This window comes from Hyla sarda, unplaced genomic scaffold (assembly GCF_029499605.1).
Source record: "Hyla sarda isolate aHylSar1 unplaced genomic scaffold, aHylSar1.hap1 scaffold_1388, whole genome shotgun sequence".
In the NCBI taxonomy this organism is placed as follows: Eukaryota; Metazoa; Chordata; class Amphibia; order Anura; family Hylidae; genus Hyla; species Hyla sarda.
This window is the reverse complement of record NW_026608017.1, coordinates 20,867-44,958: the sequence shown is the minus strand read 5'-3', so window position 1 is coordinate 44,958 and position 24,092 is coordinate 20,867. Positions and strand designations below refer to the sequence as shown.

At 45.1% G+C, this 24,092-nt stretch overlaps 5 non-coding genes and 2 pseudogenes across 5 annotated transcripts; all 7 read left to right on the top strand.

The window, feature by feature from the left end:
- Positions 1–3,204: 3,204 nt before the first annotated feature.
- Positions 3,205–3,398, top strand: LOC130306709 (U2 spliceosomal RNA). The gene has a single exon (XR_008856035.1). It is a non-coding gene; the product is annotated as a U2 spliceosomal RNA (small nuclear RNA).
- Positions 3,399–5,485: 2,087 nt separating this feature from the next.
- Positions 5,486–5,676, top strand: LOC130306693 (U2 spliceosomal RNA). Its single transcript, XR_008856018.1, has one exon. It is a non-coding gene; the product is annotated as a U2 spliceosomal RNA (small nuclear RNA).
- A 2,096-nt stretch (positions 5,677–7,772) lies between these two features.
- On the top strand, positions 7,773–7,990 carry LOC130306713 (U2 spliceosomal RNA; annotated as a pseudogene).
- Positions 7,991–13,371: 5,381 nt separating this feature from the next.
- LOC130306708 (U2 spliceosomal RNA) lies at positions 13,372–13,565 on the top strand. Its single transcript, XR_008856034.1, has one exon. It is a non-coding gene; the product is annotated as a U2 spliceosomal RNA (small nuclear RNA).
- A 2,089-nt stretch (positions 13,566–15,654) lies between these two features.
- LOC130306712 (U2 spliceosomal RNA) lies at positions 15,655–15,872 on the top strand (annotated as a pseudogene).
- Positions 15,873–21,253: 5,381 nt separating this feature from the next.
- LOC130306706 (U2 spliceosomal RNA) lies at positions 21,254–21,447 on the top strand. The gene has a single exon (XR_008856032.1). It is a non-coding gene; the product is annotated as a U2 spliceosomal RNA (small nuclear RNA).
- A 2,079-nt stretch (positions 21,448–23,526) lies between these two features.
- On the top strand, positions 23,527–23,717 carry LOC130306691 (U2 spliceosomal RNA). Its single transcript, XR_008856017.1, has one exon. It is a non-coding gene; the product is annotated as a U2 spliceosomal RNA (small nuclear RNA).
- Positions 23,718–24,092: the final 375 nt, after the last annotated feature.

Here is a 24,092-nt window from a genome sequence, read left to right as displayed (position 1 = left end):
GGACTTTTAATTCGTGTTTTAAATGTGTATGCCCCTCCTGATAAACAGGAGCGGGCAGAACTATTTGAAATTTTACCACTGTTTTGTGTTGGGTCTTCCCCCCTGCTGGTGGGAGGTGATTTTAACTGCATACGTGATGGGGAACACCGGCAGGGTGGGGATATTAATCGTAAAGACCGCACTTCTTACCTGCTTAAAAATGTTATTGATGATTTTAATTTGAAAGATTGCTGGAAGGATCTCTTGCCGGAGGACCCGGGCGCCACATGGTCCAATGGAAGAGTGAGCTCCAGAATCGATTTTATTTTTTCCTCTAGAGCTTTTAAACCCCTGAAATGCACGCTCGAGCAGAATATCTTCTCTGATCATAAGCTCCTCTTGGTGGGCCTGGAGCTAGAGGGGGAGCAAAAAGCAAAAAGGGGCCTCTGGAGATTAAACACCACACTCCTAGAGGACCCTGAGATAAAAGAGGAGTTTGTGCGGACCTACCAATGCTGGCAATCACAAAGAAAACCCCACGAGCCTATGCTGCACTGGTGGGAGGGCACCAAATCTAAAATCAGATTTTTTTTTATCAAAGCAGGTAAGAAGAAGGCAAAAATGGAAAAACAGTGGTTTTATGTTCTTAACATGCGTTTAAATGTACTTTTTAAATTGAAAGAAGCTGGTATGGATGTAGAAAATGATATTTTAAACCTTAAAACTGAAATAAAACATGCCATAGAAAAGAAAGGGAAACAAATCATTTTTAACTCACATGTGCAGCACCTGGAGGAGGGCGAGAAATGTTCCCGTTTCTTTTTTAAAAAAGTGATGAATAGGAGGGATATCATCCAAAACCTTGAGGGTGAATCCACTCCAAAAGGCATGTTAGATGCAGTTTTTAACTTCTACCAGCTTCTTTTTAATAAGAAAGATCTTAATCCATCCTTTTTAGAACATGTTCTTAATTCCCTTGATTTTAAGCTAGATGTTTTAGACCAGGAGGTTTTATCCCGTGATCTTAACTTAGATGAACTTTTATTTGTTTTTAAAAGTTTTTCTAGTGGGAAGGCCCCTGGGGAAGATGGTTTACCCATCGAATTTTATTTAGCTTTTTGGGATATTTTAAAGGATGATATGGTTTTATTGTATAAAGAAACTTTTATTGTTAATGAACTTCCCCCTTCCTGGAGGAGGGGGATTGTATCATTACTTTTTAAAAAGGGTGAAAAGGATATGCTAAAAAATTGGCGCCCCATCACACTTTTAAATGTCGATTATAAAGTTTTAGCCAAGTTATTAGCTGTCCGTTTTAAACCTTTTATTCATAAATTAATTCACCCAAATCAGGTTTGTGGGGTACCTGGAAGGTCTATAGCTGAATCCCTAAATATTTTAAGAGATGTTTTATGGTATTTTAAGGATAGAAATCAAACTGTAGCAATTTTATCCTTAGACTTTGAAAAAGCCTTTGATAGGGTCTCCCATGAATACCTGTTTTTAGTTCTTAAAAAGATGGCAGTGCCTGAAACGATTTTAAGCCGAATCATGCTTTTATACCGATCCTGTTTTAGTCAAGTCTCTGTTAATGGCTTTTTAACCAGCGGTGTTCCTCTTTTATCAGGTGTCAAACAGGGCTGCCCCCTGTCCCCACTCCTTTTTATTTGCGCAATCGAACCACTGATGGCCCTCCTCAGAAAAGACCGGGTAGTAAGAGGCGTACCGATACCTGGTGGAGGAGGGACCCATCTAAAGGTGTTGGGGTACATGGATGATGTCACCATACTGTGCCCGGACTCTCCATCCATGAGGGGGGCATTGAGGAACACCAGCTATTTCTGCGAGGTCTCTGGTTTTAAGCTAAACACAGATAAATGTGACTGTTTTTATATTGGCTCCTGGGATTCATCCATCACCCCAGGAGTCACAATGCAACAGGATCAAATTAAAGTTTTAGGTATTGTTTTTAACCAGGTCAATGATGGGAGCCCTAACTGGGATTCAGCTATAGCTAAGATGGAGAAGAAGATTTTAATGTGGAATCTTAGAAACCTTACCATGGAGGGGAAGATTTTAATAATAAAGATGGTTTTACTCCCTATTATGCTATACATTGCCATGGTATTTCCTCCATCTATTTTATACATAAAAAAAGTAACTAGAATTGTTTTTACTTTTTTATGGGGTTCAAAAATTGAGAAATTAAAGCGTGATTTTATGTACAAAAGTAAAGATAATGGCGGGAAAGATGTTCCTAACCTTTTTACTTTCTTTTACATAAAGTATTTCTGTTTCTGTTTTAAAATTATTAAATCCGATGGCATTTTTAGCTGCTTTTTAAGGTACGCTGCGGGCATGGTTTTTAAAAGATGGTTGCGCATCCCTCTGAACGCTCCGGTGCTTCTGTGTCCCCCAAAACATTATGTGGTGTTGGAAAAGACAGTCAGGCTCCTAGGTCTCCAAGATTTGGAGCCTGACATACTGGGGGACCAGAGAAAGGTATCAAAGGTCCTCAGGTGGAGTGAGGTTACCCTGGCAGTGTCCAATTTCACACAGGCAAGATCCAAAAAGGTATGGCGGAACGTATACGGGAAGTTTCTGGCGAATGTACACAGGGATCTTGCCTGGGCAATCGTCCACCAGTGCCTCCCTACTCGTGAGTTCCAGCACAGGCGAGGACTGGTGGCGAGAGCCAAGTGCCCGAGAGATGGCTGCGGAGTGGACGAAACGGTGCTGCACATATTTTGGAACTGCCCTTTTGCACGGGAGCTTTGGAGGAAGGTAGGCCCACTTTTGAAGTGGGCCTGCGGCCTAAAAGATTTTAATCACGAATGTGTCTTTTACGGTCTTTTTAACTGCCCCAATTTTAAACAGCAGATGATCTGCTGGATGATTATTAATTGTTTTAAAAATGCCATCTGGAAAGTTAGGAACATCTTACTTTTTAAACATGATTTTATTGATGTTAAAAACTGTATAAAGCTGGCCCTGAGTGAGATGTACATCTATTACCTAAGAGACAAGAAACAGTTGGGGGCCAGCGAGGCAGCATCCATGTGGTGTCTGCCTCTATGGAACGAAATAACAATATAATCAGTTTTTATGACATTTGTATAATGTTTTATCCTGCCATTTTTATTTTTTCTCCTTTTATTACTGGTTTTAATATTTGTATTTTAAAACTTTTGTGAACCTTTTATTATTTAGCATTTTAAATTTTGTATGGTTTCTTATTTATTGAATAAAATTTAGTTGAAACCTTATCTGTTCTTATCAGTTTAATATCTGATACGTCCCCTATCTGGGGACCATATATTAAATGGATTTTTGAGAACGGGGGCCGATTTCGAAGCTTGCTTCCGTCGCCCTATGCATTGACCCGATATGGCAGTATCTTCGGGTACAGTGCACCACCCCCTTACAGGGTTAAAAAGAAAGATTCCTACTTTCATTGCTACCTGCTTGCTGGCTAGCCAGCTAGCCAGCCCTGTGGGCCTTGCTGCTGCTGCAGCCAAAAAACAAAAGGTGGTGCTGCTGCTGCTTCTGCTGCTTCTGCTTCTGCTTGTGTCTGGCCGCTGTTGGAGCGTCCAGGCACAGGACTTCTGCTGCTGCTGACTAAATGGCCTCCTTAATTGGATCATTTGAGTAGCCAGCACACCTGTGCAGGTAGGGCATGACATGATAGGCAGCTGCCTTGATAGCGGGTGGGTGCTGAATGTTCCTAATTGACAAAATAAGATTAATGCTTATGAAGAAATATAAAATCTCATCCCTTCCCCAATATCGCGCCACACCCCTACCCCTTAATTCCCTGGTTGAACTTGATGGACATATGTCTTTTTTCGACCGTACTAACTATGTAACTATGTAACATAACATGGGGGGGGTCTCCTGGCTGTTCACACAGGTGTGTCATTGCTGTACATTGACCATGCATTGCTTCTGTGGTATTGCAAAGGCAAAGACAAATGCTTCCAGCCATCCATTGCACTAATGGATTGGTCATCAGCTGGCTGTCTATGTCCCGCATCAATATAGACCAAAGTACAGAGGGTTAGGCTATGCTATTGTGCACCTACCTGATGCATCAGAAGGTGCGAGGCCCTTGCTAAATTCTGTGCACAGACTTTGAGATCTATACTTTAGACTGTATCTAAACCTGCTCCAACATGGACTGACATTCTGGCCTACTTTCAGCCGATGCGACTTGTCTGTCGCTGAACAGTCGCTTTTTATGTATTCAGCACCTATGTATAATGTTGTAAAAATGCTCTAGAAGCTAAAGTCGCAGAAATGTCACACATATTTGGCCTGCAACTTTCTGTGCGACAAATTCAGACAGGAAAAATCAGTATAAATCCTTAGAAAATTATCCCCCAGTGTCTCCATCTGCTGGCGGTATTGAATAAGCATTGCTGCACTGATGGGGTATGCATTAGACGAAAAAAAAGAAGAAAAAGAAGAATAATACGCCCAGAAAAGAGGCGAAAAGGAGAAAAACGTAAAAAAACGTGAAAAAAAAGTAAGAGGAAGAGAAGGGAAAAAAAGGTGGAAATGGGTTTAAAAGTGATTTCGGCGGAGAAATATATATATATATATATATATATATATATATATATATATATATATACGCGCACACACACACATATATATAAACGTATTCTCCGTTGAGATATTGCAGCCGCTGCTGTGTCCAGGCCCAGGAGCCTTAGCACTGTGCTGTGATGTCACTCAATACCACTGACATCACTAGGTGTAAACAACATCTCTCCTTTGCTGTGTATGTGACTATGGAGCTGTTTGGTGATGTCGTCTATTATGGCCTTCATAGAAGCAACAGGAGATTGTTGCATCCATCTAGAACCCTCAGAACTACAGTGCTATGATGTCACTCACTTCCACAGGCCTTGCAGAGTGTAAACAACAACAACCCAGCTTTGTTGTGTATGTAACCATAGGGATTTGTGATGTCACCTAGAACCTTCACAGCAGCGACAGCTTTATGAGGAGCATCAGCACTGCTCTGCCTGAGCAGAACCATCACCGCCATAGGTTGTCAAATAACCCGGGTTTAACCCACACAGGTAAGTCCAATGGGGTGCAGGCATGTCCTCTATGCTTACAGCTTCCCGTGGGTGTTGGTTTGATACCGTTTGGGGACAGCCAAGGAGGCATCTGCAGGCAACAAAGGTAGGTGTGTGCTTGTGTGTGTGTTTCCTATGCAGATCCTAAGCCCAGTGTCACATGCAAGTAGGAGGAGTAAGAAGGGTTCCTGGCAAATCCGGGTTATGGATTGCATTTAAAAAGGCCCCGTGGGAGTGCAATGGGCCCCTGTCTTGCTGCTTAGCAATAATGGTATGGGTTTAGGTTCTGCTGTGTGTACTGGTGGTTGACTGCCCCCCAGCCCAGAGTGTGCATGGAAAATTGTCTGGCAGCCTCCCTGACAGCAAGCAGTGATAGTGCCCATGAAGGGCACCTTGTTGGGCCCGCCCCTTTCACGGTTATCGCTTCTCGGCCTTTTGGCTAAGATCAAGTGTAGTATCTGTTCTTATCAGTTTAATATCTGATACGTCCCCTATCTGGGGACCATATATTAAATGGATTTTTGAGAACGGGGGCCGATTTCGAAGCTTGCTTCCGTCGCCCTATGCATTGACCCGATATGGCAGTATCTTCGGGTACAGTGCACCACCCCCTTACAGGGTTAAAAAGAAAGATTCCTACTTTCATTGCTACCTGCTTGCTGGCTAGCCAGCTAGCCAGCCCTGTGGGCCTTGCTGCTGCTGCAGCCAAAAAACAAAAGGTGGTGCTGCTGCTGCTGCTTCTGCTGCTTCTGCTTCTGCTTGTGTCTGGCCGCTGTTGGAGCGTCCAGGCACAGGACTTCTGCTGCTGCTGACTAAATGGCCTCCTTAATTGGATCATTTGAGTAGCCAGCACACCTGTGCAGGTAGGGCATGACATGATAGGCAGCTGCCTTGATAGCGGGTGGGTGCTGAATGTTCCTAATTGACAAAATAAGATTAATGCTTATGAAGAAATATAAAATCTCATCCCTTCCCCAATATCGCGCCACACCCCTACCCCTTAATTCCCTGGTTGAACTTGATGGACATATGTCTTTTTTCGACCGTACTAACTATGTAACTATGTAACATAACATGGGGGGGGGGGGGGTCTCCTGGCTGTTCACACAGGTGTGTCATTGCTGTACATTGACCATGCATTGCTTCTGTGGTATTGCAAAGGCAAAGACAAATGCTTCCAGCCATCCATTGCACTAATGGATTGGTCATCAGCTGGCTGTCTATGTCCCGCATCAATATAGACCAAAGTACAGAGGGTTAGGCTATGCTATTGTGCACCTACCTGATGCATCAGAAGGTGCGAGGCCCTTGCTAAATTCTGTGCACAGACTTTGAGATCTATACTTTAGACTGTATCTAAACCTGCTCCAACATGGACTGACATTCTGGCCTACTTTCAGCCGATGCGACTTGTCTGTCGCTGAACAGTCGCTTTTTATGTATTCAGCACCTATGTATAATGTTGTAAAAATGCTCTAGAAGCTAAAGTCGCAGAAATGTCACACATATTTGGCCTGCAACTTTCTGTGCGACAAATTCAGACAGGAAAAATCAGTATAAATCCTTAGAAAATTATCCCCCAGTGTCTCCATCTGCTGGCGGTATTGAATAAGCATTGCTGCACTGATGGGGTATGCATTAGACGAAAAAAAAGAAGAAAAAGAAGAATAATACGCCCAGAAAAGAGGCGAAAAGGAGAAAAACGTAAAAAAACGTGAAAAAAAAGTAAGAGGAAGAGAAGGGAAAAAAAGGTGGAAATGGGTTTAAAAGTGATTTCGGCGGAGAAATATATATATATATATATACATATATATATATATATATATATATATACGCGCACACACACACATATATATAAACGTATTCTCCGTTGAGATATTGCAGCCGCTGCTGTGTCCAGGCCCAGGAGCCTTAGCACTGTGCTGTGATGTCACTCAATACCACTGACATCACTAGGTGTAAACAACATCTCTCCTTTGCTGTGTATGTGACTATGGAGCTGTTTGGTGATGTCGTCTATTATGGCCTTCATAGAAGCAACAGGAGATTGTTGCATCCATCTAGAACCCTCAGAACTACAGTGCTATGATGTCACTCACTTCCACAGGCCTTGCAGAGTGTAAACAACAACAACCCAGCTTTGTTGTGTATGTAACCATAGGGATTTGTGATGTCACCTAGAACCTTCACAGCAGCGACAGCTTTATGAGGAGCATCAGCACTGCTCTGCCTGAGCAGAACCATCACCGCCATAGGTTGTCAAATAACCCGGGTTTAACCCACACAGGTAAGTCCAATGGGGTGCAGGCATGTCCTCTATGCTTACAGCTTCCCGTGGGTGTTGGTTTGATACCGTTTGGGGACAGCCAAGGAGGCATCTGCAGGCAACAAAGGTAGGTGTGTGCTTGTGTGTGTGTTTCCTATGCAGATCCTAAGCCCAGTGTCACATGCAAGTAGGAGGAGTAAGAAGGGTTCCTGGCAAATCCGGGTTATGGATTGCATTTAAAAAGGCCCCGTGGGAGTGCAATGGGCCCCTGTCTTGCTGCTTAGCAATAATGGTATGGGTTTAGGTTCTGCTGTGTGTACTGGTGGTTGACTGCCCCCCAGCCCAGAGTGTGCATGGAAAATTGTCTGGCAGCCTCCCTGACAGCAAGCAGTGATAGTGCCCATGAAGGGCACCTTGTTGGGCCCGCCCCTTTCACGGTTATCGCTTCTCGGCCTTTTGGCTAAGATCAAGTGTAGTATCTGCATTTGGTCTGGTCGGAAGGTGTCTGTGGTACCCCGCTTCTCGGCCTTGGGGGATTGTCTCTCCTTACGGAGGGACTTCACCCCCTTGCTGCTATTGGGGAGCGGGCTTAGTCCACAGACAACGGGTTGCGATCCCCCTGTCTCTGGGACCTTGTGTCTCAGAAGGCATTTTCGGTACGTTGAGCGTTACCTGTAGCTTCGGAAGCACCTAGGGTACCCCCGACCTCTGCCTTGGGTAAGGGTTCCGCTTTTATAGCGGGATTCCGAGCCCCTGCTGCTATTGGAGAAGGGGCTTAGTCCCTGGGTGTGGAAGATGCCGTTCTCCTGGGCTTTCCCCTCTGGGGAAATGTCGATGCGAAATACCATCCGCATAGAGGTGTCGGAGAGCCATCGTCAGTTGAAGAACCTCCGCTTCATTGCGGAGGTGATTCTTCTTGACTACTTCCGCCTCAATAGGGAGGACATCCTGTGTCTAAATGACCAGGAAAGCCGTGGCCTGTATACCGTCACCTTCACGGCCACGGCGTGTTGCGATAACATCTATGCAACCTTGTCTGGTGCGGACCAGAGGGACGATCGACTCGACGGTCTTTCGTTCCAGTTCCTCTATGGTGAGGAACATATACCGTTGGTGGTGGCTATGCACAGCCCTCATGTGACCACGGAGGATATAGCCACTTTTCTTCGGCGATACTGCGAAGAGGTGCGATTCGCAAACAAAATCTTGAACTCCGTGCGGTTCTGGAACGGCAAGAGGAAGTTCTGGGTCAAGCTCCGTAAGGATCCCGGTGGTATTGGGGGTCTTTGCCATCCGCCCCCAAATTTTGCCATCGGGAGAGTTCGGGGCTTCCTGTTCTATCCTCAAATGCCTATGTATTGCCGAAATTGCTTGAGGTTTGGCCACACCCAGGAGACCTGCGGCGCGGAGCGTGTGATTCGCTGCAATAGGTGTGGCCAAGAAGGTCACATAGCCTCAAGATGTAGCCATACGATAAGGTGCAACCTCTGCGGAGAGGAAAATCACGATTTTAATTCCTGTCCCCATAAAGCAAAAACTACGATGGGTGGGTCAAGGCTGGGCCCACCCAAAGAGGGGACAGGACAAAAGACGTCCTTTTTTAAGATGCCCAAACCCCAGATGGCAGGTACTGATGGGTCCAGGCCCAAGACCTCTGGTGCTCCATCGGGGGGCCCACCGGTGGTAGTGCTAGGGGGAGGCCATGGGGATTCCACGAAGCCCGGGCGGGTGATCGAGTTTACTGCCCGGGAAATTGAAAGACGTCGATCGACTTCCTACCTGGCTCAAGAGCCCGCCGAAACTTCTGAAGGGGGCTCACCTGTGGCGGGTGGCAGCCGACGGGCCTCGGTGGGGGCAGAGGTGGACCCAAAATTGCAGCATAAGCCAGGTACTGGCTTGGCCCAGGGTCGCCCTGCTCCGGACGAAGAGGCCCAGGTGAAAGCCCGCCGGAAGGGGAGCCAGGTGGCCAGGTCTGAGCCTGGTCCTGTTACTCCGCCTATACAGGACAGGGCCAAGAAGACAAGTGGCGCCAAACCAGGGTTTGCTGCCCCGCCAGCAGTGGACCCGGTGGGTAAAACTGGCCATAGTCGATCGATGGGGAAGTTGGAGCAACAGTCCTCAGCAACGCTTGCTGGGGAACAAGCGATGAAAACTTCCCAAGGTAGCGGCAAAGGTTCCGGAAAAGAGGCCTCACAGGCCCCTGTGCAGCAGTTCCAGTCGTCAAAAGATGAAAGAAGACGCAGATCCATCAGCCGGGGGCCAGAGATTACATCGAGTGAGAGCAACACAGAGGATATGGATAGCAGTGTGACATTTAAAAGACAAAGAGAAGAAGAAGAGGAAGACATTCAAAGGAAAGCGGCGTGCCGTAGTTCGGACGAGAGCGAGCTCATGGTCGGGGCATCATCGATCTCAAGCTCCGACCCTCAGAACATCAAGGAGCTGATGACCCCGCAGGCGGGGGATGACGGTACGCAGCTTATTATTGACTTTGATTCTCCAAGCACGGACTCTCCATAAACTATGCCTATCCCTGTAAAAATTGCCTCACTCAATGTGAGGTCCTTAAAGAGCCCTGATCGCAGGGCTGCTTTATTTTCTTATCTAGAGACATGTGACTTTGACCTTTGCCTGCTACAAGAATGTGGAATCCCTAGTAAAATGGACTATAAAGACTTAAAAGAAGACTGGAAGCTGGGCCCATCCATATGGTCCGGTGCAAATGACTGTCGTTCTGTGGGTGTTGGGCTGCTCTGCCGAGGCCAGTCCTTTTCTATTCATACAGTAACTGAGATTGTGCCTGGCAGAGCTCTTTTAATTCATCTATATTTTAATGGACTTTTAATTCGTGTTTTAAATGTGTATGCCCCTCCTGATAAACAGGAGCGGGCAGAACTATTTGAAATTTTACCACTGTTTTGTGTTGGGTCTTCCCCCCTGCTGGTGGGAGGTGATTTTAACTGCATACGTGATGGGGAACACCGGCAGGGTGGGGATATTAATCGTAAAGACCGCACTTCTTACCTGCTTAAAAATGTTATTGATGATTTTAATTTGAAAGATTGCTGGAAGGATCTCTTGCCGGAGGACCCGGGCGCCACATGGTCCAATGGAAGAGTGAGCTCCAGAATCGATTTTATTTTTTCCTCTAGAGCTTTTAAACCCCTGAAATGCACGCTCGAGCAGAATATCTTCTCTGATCATAAGCTCCTCTTGGTGGGCCTGGAGCTAGAGGGGGAGCAAAAAGCAAAAAGGGGCCTCTGGAGATTAAACACCACACTCCTAGAGGACCCTGAGATAAAAGAGGAGTTTGTGCGGACCTACCAATGCTGGCAATCACAAAGAAAACCCCACGAGCCTATGCTGCACTGGTGGGAGGGCACCAAATCTAAAATCAGATTTTTTTTTATCAAAGCAGGTAAGAAGAAGGCAAAAATGGAAAAACAGTGGTTTTATGTTCTTAACATGCGTTTAAATGTACTTTTTAAATTGAAAGAAGCTGGTATGGATGTAGAAAATGATATTTTAAACCTTAAAACTGAAATAAAACATGCCATAGAAAAGAAAGGGAAACAAATCATTTTTAACTCACATGTGCAGCACCTGGAGGAGGGCGAGAAATGTTCCCGTTTCTTTTTTAAAAAAGTGATGAATAGGAGGGATATCATCCAAAACCTTGAGGGTGAATCCACTCCAAAAGGCATGTTAGATGCAGTTTTTAACTTCTACCAGCTTCTTTTTAATAAGAAAGATCTTAATCCATCCTTTTTAGAACATGTTCTTAATTCCCTTGATTTTAAGCTAGATGTTTTAGACCAGGAGGTTTTATCCCGTGATCTTAACTTAGATGAACTTTTATTTGTTTTTAAAAGTTTTTCTAGTGGGAAGGCCCCTGGGGAAGATGGTTTACCCATCGAATTTTATTTAGCTTTTTGGGATATTTTAAAGGATGATATGGTTTTATTGTATAAAGAAACTTTTATTGTTAATGAACTTCCCCCTTCCTGGAGGAGGGGGATTGTATCATTACTTTTTAAAAAGGGTGAAAAGGATATGCTAAAAAATTGGCGCCCCATCACACTTTTAAATGTCGATTATAAAGTTTTAGCCAAGTTATTAGCTGTCCGTTTTAAACCTTTTATTCATAAATTAATTCACCCAAATCAGGTTTGTGGGGTACCTGGAAGGTCTATAGCTGAATCCCTAAATATTTTAAGAGATGTTTTATGGTATTTTAAGGATAGAAATCAAACTGTAGCAATTTTATCCTTAGACTTTGAAAAAGCCTTTGATAGGGTCTCCCATGAATACCTGTTTTTAGTTCTTAAAAAGATGGCAGTGCCTGAAACGATTTTAAGCCGAATCATGCTTTTATACCGATCCTGTTTTAGTCAAGTCTCTGTTAATGGCTTTTTAACCAGCGGTGTTCCTCTTTTATCAGGTGTCAAACAGGGCTGCCCCCTGTCCCCACTCCTTTTTATTTGCGCAATCGAACCACTGATGGCCCTCCTCAGAAAAGACCGGGTAGTAAGAGGCGTACCGATACCTGGTGGAGGAGGGACCCATCTAAAGGTGTTGGGGTACATGGATGATGTCACCATACTGTGCCCGGACTCTCCATCCATGAGGGGGGCATTGAGGAACACCAGCTATTTCTGCGAGGTCTCTGGTTTTAAGCTAAACACAGATAAATGTGACTGTTTTTATATTGGCTCCTGGGATTCATCCATCACCCCAGGAGTCACAATGCAACAGGATCAAATTAAAGTTTTAGGTATTGTTTTTAACCAGGTCAATGATGGGAGCCCTAACTGGGATTCAGCTATAGCTAAGATGGAGAAGAAGATTTTAATGTGGAATCTTAGAAACCTTACCATGGAGGGGAAGATTTTAATAATAAAGATGGTTTTACTCCCTATTATGCTATACATTGCCATGGTATTTCCTCCATCTATTTTATACATAAAAAAAGTAACTAGAATTGTTTTTACTTTTTTATGGGGTTCAAAAATTGAGAAATTAAAGCGTGATTTTATGTACAAAAGTAAAGATAATGGCGGGAAAGATGTTCCTAACCTTTTTACTTTCTTTTACATAAAGTATTTCTGTTTCTGTTTTAAAATTATTAAATCCGATGGCATTTTTAGCTGCTTTTTAAGGTACGCTGCGGGCATGGTTTTTAAAAGATGGTTGCGCATCCCTCTGAACGCTCCGGTGCTTCTGTGTCCCCCAAAACATTATGTGGTGTTGGAAAAGACAGTCAGGCTCCTAGGTCTCCAAGATTTGGAGCCTGACATACTGGGGGACCAGAGAAAGGTATCAAAGGTCCTCAGGTGGAGTGAGGTTACCCTGGCAGTGTCCAATTTCACACAGGCAAGATCCAAAAAGGTATGGCGGAACGTATACGGGAAGTTTCTGGCGAATGTACACAGGGATCTTGCCTGGGCAATCGTCCACCAGTGCCTCCCTACTCGTGAGTTCCAGCACAGGCGAGGACTGGTGGCGAGAGCCAAGTGCCCGAGAGATGGCTGCGGAGTGGACGAAACGGTGCTGCACATATTTTGGAACTGCCCTTTTGCACGGGAGCTTTGGAGGAAGGTAGGCCCACTTTTGAAGTGGGCCTGCGGCCTAAAAGATTTTAATCACGAATGTGTCTTTTACGGTCTTTTTAACTGCCCCAATTTTAAACAGCAGATGATCTGCTGGATGATTATTAATTGTTTTAAAAATGCCATCTGGAAAGTTAGGAACATCTTACTTTTTAAACATGATTTTATTGATGTTAAAAACTGTATAAAGCTGGCCCTGAGTGAGATGTACATCTATTACCTAAGAGACAAGAAACAGTTGGGGGCCAGCGAGGCAGCATCCATGTGGTGTCTGCCTCTATGGAACGAAATAACAATATAATCAGTTTTTATGACATTTGTATAATGTTTTATCCTGCCATTTTTATTTTTTCTCCTTTTATTACTGGTTTTAATATTTGTATTTTAAAACTTTTGTGAACCTTTTATTATTTAGCATTTTAAATTTTGTATGGTTTCTTATTTATTGAATAAAATTTAGTTGAAACCTTATCTGTTCTTATCAGTTTAATATCTGATACGTCCCCTATCTGGGGACCATATATTAAATGGATTTTTGAGAACGGGGGCCGATTTCGAAGCTTGCTTCCGTCGCCCTATGCATTGACCCGATATGGCAGTATCTTCGGGTACAGTGCACCACCCCCTTACAGGGTTAAAAAGAAAGATTCCTACTTTCATTGCTACCTGCTTGCTGGCTAGCCAGCTAGCCAGCCCTGTGGGCCTTGCTGCTGCTGCAGCCAAAAAACAAAAGGTGGTGCTGCTGCTGCTTCTGCTGCTTCTGCTTCTGCTTGTGTCTGGCCGCTGTTGGAGCGTCCAGGCACAGGACTTCTGCTGCTGCTGACTAAATGGCCTCCTTAATTGGATCATTTGAGTAGCCAGCACACCTGTGCAGGTAGGGCATGACATGATAGGCAGCTGCCTTGATAGCGGGTGGGTGCTGAATGTTCCTAATTGACAAAATAAGATTAATGCTTATGAAGAAATATAAAATCTCATCCCTTCCCCAATATCGCGCCACACCCCTACCCCTTAATTCCCTGGTTGAACTTGATGGACATATGTCTTTTTTCGACCGTACTAACTATGTAACTATGTAACATAACATGGGGGGGGTCTCCTGGCTGTTCACACAGGTGTGTCATTGCTGTACATTGACCATGCATTGCTTCTGTGGTATTGCAAAGGCAAAGACAAATGCTTCCAGCCATCCATTGCACTAATGGATTGGTCATCAGCTGGCTGTCTATGTCCCGCATCAATATAGACCAAAGTACAGAGGGTTAGGCTATGCTATTGTGCACCTACCTGATGCATCAGAAGGTGCGAGGCCCTTGCTAAATTCTGTGCACAGACTTTGAGATCTATACTTTAGACTGTATCTAAACCTGCTCCAACATGGACTGACATTCTGGCCTACTTTCAGCCGATGCGACTTGTCTGTCGCTGAACAGTCGCTTTTTATGTATTCAGCACCTATGTATAATGTTGTAAAAATGCTCTAGAAGCTAAAGTCGCAGAAATGTCACACATATTTGGCCTGCAACTTTCTGTGCGACAAATTCAGACAGGAAAAATCAGTATAAATCCTTAGAAAATTATCCCCCAGTGTCTCCATCTGCTGGCGGTATTGAATAAGCATTGCTGCACTGATGGGGTATGCATTAGACGAAAAAAAAGAAGAAAAAGAAGAATAATATGCCCAGAAAAGAGGCGAAAAGGAGAAAAACGTAAAAAAACGTGAAAAAAAAGTAAGAGGAAGAGAAGGGAAAAAAAGGTGGAAATGGGTTTAAAAGTGATTTCGGCGGAGAAATATATATATATATATATATATATATATATATATATATATATATATATACGCGCACACACACACATATATATAAACGTATTCTCCGTTGAGATATTGCAGCCGCTGCTGTGTCCAGGCCCAGGAGCCTTAGCACTGTGCTGTGATGTCACTCAATACCACTGACATCACTAGGTGTAAACAACATCTCTCCTTTGCTGTGTATGTGACTATGGAGCTGTTTGGTGATGTCGTCTATTATGGCCTTCATAGAAGCAACAGGAGATTGTTGCATCCATCTAGAACCCTCAGAACTACAGTGCTATGATGTCACTCACTTCCACAGGCCTTGCAGAGTGTAAACAACAACAACCCAGCTTTGTTGTGTATGTAACCATAGGGATTTGTGATGTCACCTAGAACCTTCACAGCAGCGACAGCTTTATGAGGAGCATCAGCACTGCTCTGCCTGAGCAGAACCATCACCGCCATAGGTTGTCAAATAACCCGGGTTTAACCCACACAGGTAAGTCCAATGGGGTGCAGGCATGTCCTCTATGCTTACAGCTTCCCGTGGGTGTTGGTTTGATACCGTTTGGGGACAGCCAAGGAGGCATCTGCAGGCAACAAAGGTAGGTGTGTGCTTGTGTGTGTGTTTCCTATGCAGATCCTAAGCCCAGTGTCACATGCAAGTAGGAGGAGTAAGAAGGGTTCCTGGCAAATCCGGGTTATGGATTGCATTTAAAAAGGCCCCGTGGGAGTGCAATGGGCCCCTGTCTTGCTGCTTAGCAATAATGGTATGGGTTTAGGTTCTGCTGTGTGTACTGGTGGTTGACTGCCCCCCAGCCCAGAGTGTGCATGGAAAATTGTCTGGCAGCCTCCCTGACAGCAAGCAGTGATAGTGCCCATGAAGGGCACCTTGTTGGGCCCGCCCCTTTCACGGTTATCGCTTCTCGGCCTTTTGGCTAAGATCAAGTGTAGTATCTGCATTTGGTCTGGTCGGAAGGTGTCTGTGGTACCCCGCTTCTCGGCCTTGGGGGATTGTCTCTCCTTACGGAGGGACTTCACCCCCTTGCTGCTATTGGGGAGCGGGCTTAGTCCACAGACAACGGGTTGCGATCCCCCTGTCTCTGGGACCTTGTGTCTCAGAAGGCATTTTCGGTACGTTGAGCGTTACCTGTAGCTTCGGAAGCACCTAGGGTACCCCCGACCTCTGCCTTGGGTAAGGGTTCCGCTTTTATAGCGGGATTCCGAGCCCCTGCTGCTATTGGGGAAGGGGCTTAGTCCCTGGGTGTGGAAGATGCCGTTCTCCTGGGCTTTCCCCTCTGGGGAAATGTCGATGCGAAATACCATCCGCATAGAGGTGTCGGAGAGCCATCGTCAGTTGAAGAACCTCCGCTTCATTGCGGAGGTGATTCTTCTTGACTATTTCCGCCTCAATAGGGAGGACATCCTGTGTCTAAATGACCAGGAAAGCCGTGGCCTGTATACCGTCACCTTCACGGCCACGGCTTGTTGCGATAACATCTATGCAACCTTGTCTGGTGCGGACCAGAGGGACGATCGACTCGACGGTCTTTCGTTCCAGTTCCTCTATGGTGAGGAACATATACCGTTGGTGGTGGCTATGCACAGCCCTCATGTGACCACGGAGGATATAGCCACTTTTCTTCGGCGATACTGCGAAGAGGTGCGATTCGCAAACAAAATCTTGAACTCCGTGCGGTTCTGGAACGGCAAGAGGAAGTTCTGGGTCAAGCTCCGTAAGGATCCCGGTGGTATTGGGGGTCTTTGCCATCCGCCCCCAAATTTTGCCATCGGGAGAGTTCGGGGCTTCCTGTTCTATCCTCAAATGCCTATGTATTGCCGAAATTGCTTGAGGTTTGGCCACACTTAGGAGACCTGTGGCGCGGAGCGTGTGATTCGCTGCAATAGGTGTGGCCAAGAAGGTCACATAGCCTCAAGATGTAGCCATACGATAAGGTGCAACCTCTGCGGAGAGGAAAATCACGATTTTAATTCCTGTCCCCATAAAGCAAAAACTACGATGGGTGGGTCAAGGCTGGGCCCACCCAAAGAGGGGACAGGACAAAAGACGTCCTTTTTTAAGATGCCCAAACCCCAGATGGCAGGTACTGATGGGTCCAGGCCCAAGACCTCTGGTGCTCCATCGGGGGGCCCACCGGTGGTAGTGCTAGGGGGAGGCCATGGGGATTCCACGAAGCCCGGGCGGGTGATCGAGTTTACTGCCCGGGAAATTGAAAGACGTCGATCGACTTCCTACCTGGCTCAAGAGCCCGCCGAAACTTCTGAAGGGGGCTCACCTGTGGCGGGTGGCAGCCGACGGGCCTCGGTGGGGGCAGAGGTGGACCCAAAATTGCAGCATAAGCCAGGTACTGGCTTGGCCCAGGGTCGCCCTGCTCCGGACGAAGAGGCCCCGGTGAAAGCCCGCCGGAAGGGGAGCCAGGTGGCCAGGTCTGAGCCTGGTCCTGTTACTCCGCCTATACAGGACAGGGCCAAGAAGACAAGTGGCGCCAAACCAGGGTTTGCTGCCCCGCCAGCAGTGGACCCGGTGGGTAAAACTGGCCATCGTCGATCGATGGGGAAGTTGGAGCAACAGTCCTCAGCAACGCTTGCTGGGGAACAAGCGATGAAAACTTCCCAAGGTAGCGGCAAAGGTTCCGGAAAAGAGGCCTCACAGGCCCCTGTGCAGCAGTTCCAGTCGTCAAAAGATGAAAGAAGACGCAGATCCATCAGCCGGGGGCCAGAGATTACATCGAGTGAGAGCAACACAGAGGATATGGATAGCAGTGTGACATTTAAAAGACAAAGAGAAGAAGAAGAGGAAGACATTCAAAGGAAAGCGGCGTGCCGTAGTTCGGACGAGAGCGAGCTCATGGTCGGGGCATCATCGATCTCAAGCTCCGACCCTCAGAACATCAAGGAGCTGATGACCCCGCAGGCGGGGGATGACGGTACGCAGCTTATTATTGACTTTGATTCTCCAAGCACGGACTCTCCATAAACTATGCCTATCCCTGTAAAAATTGCCTCACTCAATGTGAGGTCCTTAAAGAGCCCTGATCGCAGGGCTGCTTTATTTTCTTATCTAGAGACATGTGACTTTGACCTTTGCCTGCTACAAGAATGTGGAATCCCTAGTAAAATGGACTATAAAGACTTAAAAGAAGACTGGAAGCTGGGCCCATCCATATGGTCCGGTGCAAATGACTGTCGTTCTGTGGGTGTTGGGCTGCTCTGCCGAGGCCAGTCCTTTTCTATTCATACAGTAACTGAGATTGTGCCTGGCAGAGCTCTTTTAATTCATCTATATTTTAATGGACTTTTAATTCGTGTTTTAAATGTGTATGCCCCTCCTGATAAACAGGAGCGGGCAGAACTATTTGAAATTTTACCACTGTTTTGTGTTGGGTCTTCCCCCCTGCTGGTGGGAGGTGATTTTAACTGCATACGTGATGGGGAACACCGGCAGGGTGGGGATATTAATCGTAAAGAACGCACTTCTTACCTGCTTAAAAATGTTATTGATGATTTTAATTTGAAAGATTGCTGGAAGGATCTCTTGCCGGAGGACCCGGGCGCCACATGGTCCAATGGAAGAGTGAGCTCCAGAATCGATTTTATTTTTTCCTCTAGAGCTTTTAAACCCCTGAAATGCACGCTCGAGCAGAATATCTTCTCTGATCATAAGCTCCTCTTGGTGGGCCTGGAGCTAGAGGGGGAGCAAAAAGCAAAAAGGGGCCTCTGGAGATTAAACACCACACTCCTAGAGGACCCTGAGATAAAAGAGGAGTTTGTGCGGACCTACCAATGCTGGCAATCACAAAGAAAACCCCACGAGCCTATGCTGCACTGGTGGGAGGGCACCAAATCTAAAATCAGATTTTTTTTTATCAAAGCAGGTAAGAAGAAGGCAAAAATGGAAAAACAGTGGTTTTATGTTCTTAACATGCGTTTAAATGTACTTTTTAAATTGAAAGAAGCTGGTATGGATGTAGAAAATGATATTTTAAACCTTAAAACTGAAATAAAACATGCCATAGAAAAGAAAGGGAAACAAATCATTTTTAACTCACATGTGCAGCACCTGGAGGAGGGCGAGAAATGTTCCCGTTTCTTTTTTAAAAAAGTGATGAATAGGAGGGATATCATCCAAAACCTTGAGGGTGAATCCACTCCAAAAGGCATGTTAGATGCAGTTTTTAACTTCTACCAGCTTCTTTTTAATAAGAAAGATCTTAATCCATCCTTTTTAGAACATGTTCTTAATTCCCTTGATTTTAAGCTAGATGTTTTAGACCAGGAGGTTTTATCCCGTGATCTTAACTTAGATGAACTTTTATTTGTTTTTAAAAGTTTTTCTAGTGGGAAGGCCCCTGGGGAAGATGGTTTACCCATCGAATTTTATTTAGCTTTTTGGGATATTTTAAAGGATGATATGGTTTTATTGTATAAAGAAACTTTTATTGTTAATGAACTTCCCCCTTCCTGGAGGAGGGGGATTGTATCATTACTTTTTAAAAAGGGTGAAAAGGATATGCTAAAAAATTGGCGCCCCATCACACTTTTAAATGTCGATTATAAAGTTTTAGCCAAGTTATTAGCTGTCCGTTTTAAACCTTTTATTCATAAATTAATTCACCCAAATCAGGTTTGTGGGGTACCTGGAAGGTCTATAGCTGAATCCCTAAATATTTTAAGAGATGTTTTATGGTATTTTAAGGATAGAAATCAAACTGTAGCAATTTTATCCTTAGACTTTGAAAAAGCCTTTGATAGGGTCTCCCATGAATACCTGTTTTTAGTTCTTAAAAAGATGGCAGTGCCTGAAACGATTTTAAGCCGAATCATGCTTTTATACCGATCCTGTTTTAGTCAAGTCTCTGTTAATGGCTTTTTAACCAGCGGTGTTCCTCTTTTATCAGGTGTCAAACAGGGCTGCCCCCTGTCCCCACTCCTTTTTATTTGCGCAATCGAACCACTGATGGCCCTCCTCAGAAAAGACCGGGTAGTAAGAGGCGTACCGATACCTGGTGGAGGAGGGACCCATCTAAAGGTGTTGGGGTACATGGATGATGTCACCATACTGTGCCCGGACTCTCCATCCATGAGGGGGGCATTGAGGAACACCAGCTATTTCTGCGAGGTCTCTGGTTTTAAGCTAAACACAGATAAATGTGACTGTTTTTATATTGGCTCCTGGGATTCATCCATCACCCCAGGAGTCACAATGCAACAGGATCAAATTAAAGTTTTAGGTATTGTTTTTAACCAGGTCAATGATGGGAGCCCTAACTGGGATTCAGCTATAGCTAAGATGGAGAAGAAGATTTTAATGTGGAATCTTAGAAACCTTACCATGGAGGGGAAGATTTTAATAATAAAGATGGTTTTACTCCCTATTATGCTATACATTGCCATGGTATTTCCTCCATCTATTTTATACATAAAAAAAGTAACTAGAATTGTTTTTACTTTTTTATGGGGTTCAAAAATTGAGAAATTAAAGCGTGATTTTATGTACAAAAGTAAAGATAATGGCGGGAAAGATGTTCCTAACCTTTTTACTTTCTTTTACATAAAGTATTTCTGTTTCTGTTTTAAAATTATTAAATCCGATGGCATTTTTAGCTGCTTTTTAAGGTACGCTGCGGGCATGGTTTTTAAAAGATGGTTGCGCATCCCTCTGAACGCTCCGGTGCTTCTGTGTCCCCCAAAACATTATGTGGTGTTGGAAAAGACAGTCAGGCTCCTAGGTCTCCAAGATTTGGAGCCTGACATACTGGGGGACCAGAGAAAGGTATCAAAGGTCCTCAGGTGGAGTGAGGTTACCCTGGCAGTGTCCAATTTCACACAGGCAAGATCCAAAAAGGTATGGCGGAACGTGTACGGGAAGTTTCTGGCGAATGTACACAGGGATCTTGCCTGGGCAATCGTCCACCAGTGCCTCCCTACTCGTGAGTTCCAGCACAGGCGAGGACTGGTGGCGAGAGCCAAGTGCCCGAGAGATGGCTGCGGAGTGGACGAAACGGTGCTGCACATATTTTGGAACTGCCCTTTTGCACGGGAGCTTTGGAGGAAGGTAGGCCCACTTTTGAAGTGGGCCTGCGGCCTAAAAGATTTTAATCACGAATGTGTCTTTTACGGTCTTTTTAACTGCCCCAATTTTAAACAGCAGATGATCTGCTGGATGATTATTAATTGTTTTAAAAATGCCATCTGGAAAGTTAGGAACATCTTACTTTTTAAACATGATTTTATTGATGTTAAAAACTGTATAAAGCTGGCCCTGAGTGAGATGTACATCTATTACCTAAGAGACAAGAAACAGTTGGGGGCCAGCGAGGCAGCATCCATGTGGTGTCTGCCTCTATGGAACGAAATAACAATATAATCAGTTTTTATGACATTTGTATAATGTTTTATCCTGCCATTTTTATTTTTTCTCCTTTTATTACTGGTTTTATTATTTGTATTTTAAAACTTTTGTGAACCTTTTATTATTTAGCATTTTAAATTTTGTATGGTTTCTTATTTATTGAATAAAATTTAGTTGAAACCTTATCTGTTCTTATCAGTTTAATATCTGATACGTCCCCTATCTGGGGACCATATATTAAATGGATTTTTGAGAACGGGGGCCGATTTCGAAGCTTGCTTCCGTCGCCCTATGCATTGACCCGATATGGCAGTATCTTCGGGTACAGTGCACCACCCCCTTACAGGGTTAAAAAGAAAGATTCCTACTTTCATTGCTACCTGCTTGCTGGCTAGCCAGCTAGCCAGCCCTGTGGGCCTTGCTGCTGCTGCAGCCAAAAAACAAAAGGTGGTGCTGCTGCTGCTTCTGCTGCTTCTGCTTCTGCTTGTGTCTGGCCGCTGTTGGAGCGTCCAGGCACAGGACTTCTGCTGCTGCTGACTAAATGGCCTCCTTAATTGGATCATTTGAGTAGCCAGCACACCTGTGCAGGTAGGGCATGACATGATAGGCAGCTGCCTTGATAGCGGGTGGGTGCTGAATGTTCCTAATTGACAAAATAAGATTAATGCTTATGAAGAAATATAAAATCTCATCCCTTCCCCAATATCGTGCCACACCCCTACCCCTTAATTCCCTGGTTGAACTTGATGGACATATGTCTTTTTTCGACCGTACTAACTATGTAACTATGTAACATAACATGGGGGGGGTCTCCTGGCTGTTCACACAGGTGTGTCATTGCTGTACATTGACCATGCATTGCTTCTGTGGTATTGCAAAGGCAAAGACAAATGCTTCCAGCCATCCATTGCGCTAATGGATTGGTCATCAGCTGGCTGTCTATGTCCCGCATCAATATAGACCAAAGTACAGAGGGTTAGGCTATGCTATTGTGCACCTACCTGATGCATCAGAAGGTGCGAGGCCCTTGCTAAATTCTGTGCACAGACTTTGAGATCTATACTTTAGACTGTATCTAAACCTGCTCCAACATGGACTGACATTCTGGCCTACTTTCAGCCGATGCGACTTGTCTGTCGCTGAACAGTCGCTTTTTATGTATTCAGCACCTATGTATAATGTTGTAAAAATGCTCTAGAAGCTAAAGTCGCAGAAATGTCACACATATTTGGCCTGCAACTTTCTGTGCGACAAATTCAGACAGGAAAAATCAGTATAAATCCTTAGAAAATTATCCCCCAGTGTCTCCATCTGCTGGCGGTATTGAATAAGCATTGCTGCACTGATGGGGTATGCATTAGACGAAAAAAAAGAAGAAAAAGAAGAATAATACGCCCAGAAAAGAGGCGAAAAGGAGAAAAACGTAAAAAAACGTGAAAAAAAAGTAAGAGGAAGAGAAGGGAAAAAAAGGTGGAAATGGGTTTAAAAGTGATTTCGGCGGAGAAATATATATATATATATATATATATATATATATATATATACGCGCACACACACACATATATATAAACGTATTCTCCGTTGAGATATTGCAGCCGCTGCTGTGTCCAGGCCCAGGAGCCTTAGCACTGTGCTGTGATGTCACTCAATACCACTGACATCACTAGGTGTAAACAACATCTCTCCTTTGCTGTGTATGTGACTATGGAGCTGTTTGGTGATGTCGTCTATTATGGCCTTCATAGAAGCAACAGGAGATTGTTGCATCCATCTAGAACCCTCAGAACTACAGTGCTATGATGTCACTCACTTCCACAGGCCTTGCAGAGTGTAAACAACAACAACCCAGCTTTGTTGTGTATGTAACCATAGGGATTTGTGATGTCACCTAGAACCTTCACAGCAGCGACAGCTTTATGAGGAGCATCAGCACTGCTCTGCCTGAGCAGAACCATCACCGCCATAGGTTGTCAAATAACCCGGGTTTAACCCACACAGGTAAGTCCAATGGGGTGCAGGCATGTCCTCTATGCTTACAGCTTCCCGTGGGTGTTGGTTTGATACCGTTTGGGGACAGCCAAGGAGGCATCTGCAGGCAACAAAGGTAGGTGTGTGCTTGTGTGTGTGTTTCCTATGCAGATCCTAAGCCCAGTGTCACATGCAAGTAGGAGGAGTAAGAAGGGTTCCTGGCAAATCCGGGTTATGGATTGCATTTAAAAAGGCCCCGTGGGAGTGCAATGGGCCCCTGTCTTGCTGCTTAGCAATAATGGTATGGGTTTAGGTTCTGCTGTGTGTACTGGTGGTTGACTGCCCCCCAGCCCAGAGTGTGCATGGAAAATTGTCTGGCAGCCTCCCTGACAGCAAGCAGTGATAGTGCCCATGAAGGGCACCTTGTTGGGCCCGCCCCTTTCACGGTTATCGCTTCTCGGCCTTTTGGCTAAGATCAAGTGTAGTATCTGTTCTTATCAGTTTAATATCTGATACGTCCCCTATCTGGGGACCATATATTAAATGGATTTTTGAGAACGGGGGCCGATTTCGAAGCTTGCTTCCGTCGCCCTATGCATTGACCCGATATGGCAGTATCTTCGGGTACAGTGCACCACCCCCTTACAGGGTTAAAAAGAAAGATTCCTACTTTCATTGCTACCTGCTTGCTGGCTAGCCAGCTAGCCAGCCCTGTGGGCCTTGCTGCTGCTGCAGCCAAAAAACAAAAGGTGGTGCTGCTGCTGCTTCTGCTGCTTCTGCTTCTGCTTGTGTCTGGCCGCTGTTGGAGCGTCCAGGCACAGGACTTCTGCTGCTGCTGACTAAATGGCCTCCTTAATTGGATCATTTGAGTAGCCAGCACACCTGTGCAGGTAGGGCATGACATGATAGGCAGCTGCCTTGATAGCGGGTGGGTGCTGAATGTTCCTAATTGACAAAATAAGATTAATGCTTATGAAGAAATATAAAATCTCATCCCTTCCCCAATATCGCGCCA